The sequence below is a fragment of the Pinus tabuliformis genome, chromosome 1_1 (assembly GCF_031772625.1).
Source record: "Pinus tabuliformis cultivar Carrire ecotype Pingquan chromosome 1_1, CPIR1, whole genome shotgun sequence".
NCBI classification, from domain to species: Eukaryota; Viridiplantae; Streptophyta; class Pinopsida; order Pinales; family Pinaceae; genus Pinus; species Pinus tabuliformis.
This window is the reverse complement of record NC_142297.1, coordinates 677,844,659-677,851,331: the sequence shown is the minus strand read 5'-3', so window position 1 is coordinate 677,851,331 and position 6,673 is coordinate 677,844,659. Positions and strand designations below refer to the sequence as shown.

At 35.6% G+C, this 6,673-nt stretch overlaps 1 pseudogene; it reads right to left on the bottom strand.

The window, feature by feature from the left end:
- Positions 1 to 1,288: 1,288 nt before the first annotated feature.
- Positions 1,289 to 5,219, bottom strand: LOC149215227 (uncharacterized; annotated as a pseudogene).
- Between the last annotated feature and the right edge of the window lie 1,454 nt (positions 5,220 to 6,673).

Sequence of the window (6,673 nt, the reverse complement as noted above, 5' to 3'; positions counted from 1 at the left end):
GAAAAGCTATCTAAGGCTTATTGGAAAAGCTCTTATATGGTAGAACTGAACTGTGATATGGTTATTTTGTTATTATGCCAATAGCATTGCAGAAAAACTGTCCAAGGCCTATTGGAAAAGCTCTTATATGGTAGAACTAAAGTGTGAGATGGTTATTCTATTAATAGCATTACAAAAACTGTTATTTTTTCAATAGCATTGCAAAAATAAAAAAAACTATGAGGCTTGGGCCCAACCTCAATAGTGATCAATGTCACACTTGAAATTTAGCATTATTGGAAGCTTAATGCTTGACTGGGTGTTGTTGAACCCAAACATGTTTCTAGGCCCTTCACTAAAATCTTAAAGATGGATTCTCTAAGCTATGCAAGATTAAATTTACTGTGCTCTTGAAGTGGGCACAAATGAAGAGTCCAAGATTGAACACAACTAGGAGTAAAAAGCAATAGCCCTGGTGCTGCAATGGAATAAAGGAGTCCCTTTTTTTCTTCTTGTAGATATCTATTCTCAAGAGAAGCCAAAAATACAAACAACCAAATGCCAAAATAGACAAAGCCCATTGAAAATTAGAAAACAGGAATACTAGATCTACTTGCTCTAGAATGAAGTGGTTTTAAATTTTCATTTTTAGATTTTAATAAATATTTTCCACATTATGGAACCCAAAAAGGATAAAAGGTAAATCCAAGAAAATCCAACAGTCTTGGCACTAAAATGGAGTGAATGGAGTGAAGAAGAAAAAATAAAAAAGAAACAAAACAATCCAGTTACAATAGTAGACTAAATTGGCCTCCAAACACAAACCAATTCACCACAATGAAAAAACAATTCAAGGGATCAAGCCTGCTAGGTAGATTTCGAAGGGGAACAAATCCTAAAACCGAAAAAACACAACACAAACAAAGAACATTAACAAAAGTACAAAAACAAACCTCATCTACCCAAATGAAACAATGAGCTAGTACACCAAGCATGCAAACAAAACCTAACCTGCCAAAATAAAACAATAATCCAATACATGAAATATGAAAACAAGCATAACCTTTCTAGATGAAACAAGAAACTAGCACACCAAGTTCCAAATTCAACATTACAAGCACATACAACAGAACCAAAGAAAATTTCGTAAAATTTCCCAACAACATAACGTTAGCTTGTTTTGCAAGTGATCAATGTGTAGCACCCGTGATATAGTGAGGACGTGGGTGCCTAGAAATCTTAGAATTATGTTTAGGCCCTTAGATTTTCCATCAAAGCCAGAAGAAATAAGAAAATAGAACAATAAGTTTCAAACTTGTATATCTCATTTGCTGAAAACTCAATGCAGTGACCTCAAGGCAGGCCTGATTGTCATCCCTTGTTAATTAGACAACTAGGGCTACAATCTATGGGTCGTGCTTGGAAATTCTGCAACAGAACTATATATACGAGAAAATTAGGGTTGAAAGGAAGCCTCATTGATTCTAGGTTTAATTTCTAATTGATCCAATAAATGAATTTTGAAACTTCTTTGCATCATTCTAGGCTTGTGTGTATACGTAGGAAGGGGAGACAATGAAAACTCAGTGGTATTTTCCTTTGAAACAAGACTGCCAAGGTCAATAGAGCTACCAATCCTCGGTACCATAGAAAATTTAACGTTGGAGACAAGATATTTTTTTTCTCCAAGAGTAGCTCCTCTGTGGTACTTCTTGTTAATACCTCTGTAGAGCCATTAGACAAGATAATTTGGGGTGAAAATTAGGGAATCCTAGTTAAATGCTACAACTAGTTGGGTAGTTGGGGAAACTATAGTAGGAGAACTATAAGTCACGGATGGGTGGGAGGAAGACATACCTTTTGAGGAAGGATAACCTATAAGAATCAAAGACATTGGATTCTTTTTCACCTCAGAAAATTACAAAAAAGTGATATTTTTATCCATAGAATCAAGGGACAAACTTTCTGTGCGGTCTCCATGTTTTCATCAAACTCAACTGGTAGGACGATTTCTTGTTTCTGGGCATCTCTATCCATAGAAATCTATCCTCAAATGGAGATTTTTCAATTTCTTGTTTCTGGACATCTTTATCCATAGAAATCTATCCTCAAATGAAGATTTTTCATGGATAGAAGACTTGATGAAATCACCACTTTCTCTAAAATCAAAATCTAGAACTCTTATCCCTTCAAAAAAATCCTCCTGCACATAGAAACAAAAATTAAATCATATATCCACTAATTGCACTAACAGAAACAAACTTCTTTAGAGCTGTGTAGGAGTGAGCACATCCATCAACACTTAGTGTTATTCATGCTTATGTGCAAATGAATATGGGAACTAGCACCAACTAATGTAATAAGGATGTAATAGGCTTTTATCATCGCATTCTCAATGGTACTCCATACTTTTGTCCCTGATCCTTGCTATAGATCATGAGAAATACTTAAACAATCAGAAAACAAAACACATGACTTCCATGAACTCAAACTCAAATCAGCTTATCATTACCATGAACTTGAACTCAAATGATCTTTGGTTGGAGAATAAAGCCCATAAAAATGTAAAATAATATGTACATTATCAAAACTTAAATAGTTTATAAAAAAAATTGGATTTGAGACATCTGTGGTTTATATCTTTTGGCTTAGTTACCGGAGAATCCATAGTAAAAACCATTTTCCATCAAAGTTTCAAATCCCAACTGGGATCCATCATGAGGATTCTCGAATTTTAATAGTAGAAGAGCTAGATTTAGGTGTTTAAATAGTTATGAGATTAGATTTTAAGGAAGAGATTAATGTCGGCTTGTTTTAATAAAATTAATTGTAGATTTAATTGTAGATTTTTGAATAATCTAAATTATTATTATAATCCTTAATTTCAATTAATATTAATAACTAAGATAGTAATTGTTATTATAAAAAATTATAGAAACTATATTTCATATAATTTTAAACCACAGTTTTATGCCATTATCGTACTAAGAGCATTAGAATGAATATTATGACTTACATAACACGATTTCAGATCATAATACAAAAGTTTAATTAAAGAGGACGTCGATTTCCAACCCAAGAATTGTTGATACAATATTACAATATTACTAACATAACAATAATGTGTCCTGCCATGCTTGCATAACGTAACAGAAAGGAAAAACCAAAGATTACTAAGACATTGATTAAAATACACCTATCACAAAAGTCATTGTTCCCTAATAATAAGGCACCAGCTAAGTTTCCAATTCTCACCAATTATATGGAAATTAAATGGTATATTACACTTGGATGTAATGATAATATCCTTAATTACAACAAAATTTTAGTGTACATAAGAAGATTCTTAATTATTTGAAATTTCCAGAGTACATGAATGGGATGAAACCTTTTTCACATTGACATAAATAAATAGAGAATTAATAATACGAAACTTGACCTCTTACATAATAATGGAAAGATAAGTACTAAGTTGAGTTAAAAAAAAATCGGCTACCGTTAGTATATCTGGCATGATATCCAATGGCATTCCTGATGGAAAACATTTCTAATAAAACATGTAATTTGCTAAATAAGATTGTGAAGGACGACTTCGGTTGGCCTTCAAGAACGGAAGTCAAGCGAGATGACATAGCTATGTATTTTCCTCACCATCATGCTCCATGTATTAATATTGACAAAAAATGTCTTTATTGATCAGATCCATGTATTAATTATGATATTTATGTCTTCAAATTTAGCTCACCACGGAAAGGACAGATCAATCGGTGGACTACCAGCCTTCCCATTCTTTATAGACAGATACATAAAGGGGTAAATCCAGTCTCTGTTAATGTCGCTAGTGGATAAGAATTTGTCGTGTTGGTCTCTAGTATGTTTATGTTGGTAATGATTATGCTCAGCGTCTCATTGGTATCAGACCCCAACCCTGCAATAAACATTAATTAAAAATACGTTACTAGATCCATAGTACCTTCAAATGAAATTGAAATTACTATCGACCCTTTTAGCTGCACCATTACATACTGCAAAGCTCCTGCATTACATGAACTGACTTTTGTTCAACTTTGAAAGACTTTCATGTAGATAGCTGCCATGCATGCAAACCCATATAATGTTATTGTCAAATCAAGAAATGTTATTGTCAAATCAAGAAAATAAAAAATATTTGAAATAAAAAATAACTGGACATTTGAGTGGGTACGTGGTCTTGGATGCAATCCACGTTCCCCCACGTCTAGACCCTTCCTTTCGATTTTATAAAGGATTCCATCAAGCACCCCAAGGCTCTTGGCTTACGAGCTGCCATTTTTCTAGGCTCTTGCCTTACGAGCTGCCATTTTTCTATGACGAACTACCATTTGTCTTTTTCACACTGCCATCTGGTCCTTTGTAACACCTTGGTGGTGAGCACATAGGCCCTGTTTAACACCAACACTACAAATTTTAGAGCCATGGTGCAGGGCTTCACGGGTATTCCTGAAACCCCCTTTCGATGTTCGTGTATGAACCCTACCTTCTTTGTACATGTAGGCTAGCAGGAGTTGTATCTATCTGCTTCACAAACCCTTGAATTATAAAGGAGTACTTGACCATCATATGAACTACTTTTTCCACCTTAATTATGTCCCTGAGAATTATGGTCCTCAATAATATTATAGTACTACGTTTCTTCCCTTCCAGTTTTTCAATCATAATATAAATATCAGCAACCCCTTAAATTTGTTTGCCAATGTTGCTCAAGGGAAATCCTCGAACCCAACTCTGTCAAACAACATGGAACTGATCAATTCAGCATCCATCTTTCTGACGTTCCCATCAAACAAAAAGTATGCCTACCTCATTTATAAATTGTTCAGACATATCCAAGCTAGTATTGCTGATACATTTCAACGATAGTCAGAAGATACGACGCGATGATGAAGATCCAATCTAATATCACTGGTACATTTTGTTGAATTTGTAATTTCAACCACACTCGTACTACCCCAAAACCACCGCAAGTGAAACCATAAACCGCCCAGAGCTTATCGCACCACCTTCCAGCGAAAAGCTGTTTCCGTATATTTGGCTCCGATGCGATTTGGTGCAGACGCGTGTCACTCACCTGACATCAGCCAACGTAATTTATCGGAAGCTAAAGTTCTGTAGCATGAGGCCTTCCGATATTCTTCTCCACCGTTCGATTGTTTCCATCGCTCTCCACCGTCGATCGTCTGAAGTTGCATATGGGCCCGCATTAAATCAAGGATTGCGTGGAGTGAATGTCATTTTTGGTTGACCATACCTTCTAATTAATGAAGTGTCATATATGTAGGTGGATAGTTAAGTTTTTTTACGGCATGTATTAATGTTCATAAAACATGTTGTATTTTTTTTTAAAGTGCGTTGACCATTTTCTAATGAACAATATAACAAATGAAGTGTGCTCGTTTTGTTGTTGTTGCACACGGGAGGAAAAGAACATTGGTGTTCGCAGCAGCGTGAAGAACCAGAGGATGTATGCACAGCAGTGCACAAGATATATTCTGTAATGTTTTGTTTTGATTTTTTGTAATGGAACGGTGAAAACGCAAGGTGAAATGAGAACTGAGCCCGTAATGTTTTATATGCTGAAGGTTTTTGTAATATCCATGAGCGTATAATGAAATTGTTTTACAGCAGTAAACTTATGTAAATTTTTATTACAGCAGTAAGGTGTTTTTCACAGCAGTGAATGTAAAAGGGGATTTACAGCAGTAAACCCAGCGCAGTGAATTCTCAGGTGAAAACAGAGTAAATGTTTTTTGTTGAATGTATTTTTGTGGTATCCCTCTCAGCAAAGAGGATGAATATGTATCAGGCATATATGTTAATGAATAGAAATGTTTTTATGGTGTTAAAATACTCTGTTCCTCAGTAAAAAAAAAATTAACCTCCCTGTGCACAAAAAGATCCTAGAGCAAAGGAAACAGAGCATTGCCTCTGTGTGTTGAATTTGTTTGTTTTTGGTATTTTCCCATTAAAAATACCCAACAGTGGTATCAGAGCAGGCTTAGGCTCTTTGAAGGTGACAAAGAAGCTGAAGGGAGGAGCTTGTTGCAGCAGTAAAACTTCTCAAGCAGAGTGAAGGCTCAGTCAGGAAAATACTCAGGTATTTCACAAAGTTTTTTGTGTTGCTGAAGAAACAGTCAGTTGTTTTAAACACACAGTCAAGGATTTAGAGGCATAGATCAGAATGCAAGGAATGGCCAGCACAAGCACTGGTATGGGTATGTTTAACACCCAGCTCCCACAGTTTAATGGGAAGAACTATGACTATTGGGCAATAACCATGACAGCCCTGTTTGCCTCTCAAGATTTATGGGAAATAGTTGAATCTGGGTTTGAAGAAGTAGCAGATGAAAATAAGTTCAATGCATTAACTCAGGGAGAGAGAGATCTCCTGAAGAGCAATAGGAAGAAGGATCCAAAAGCCCGTATGTTGTTGTATCTAGCAGTAGACCAGAGTGTGTTTCCAAGGTTAGCAGCAGCTAAGACAGCAAATGAAGCATGGCAAACCCTCAAGACAGCCTATCAAGGCATGGAGAGAGTGAAGACAACAAAACTACAATTGCTAAGAAAGGATTTTGAGAACTTGAACATGAAGGAGTCAGATAACATTGACTCATTCTTCACTCATGTGATTGGTGTAATCACACAAATGAGAACTCAT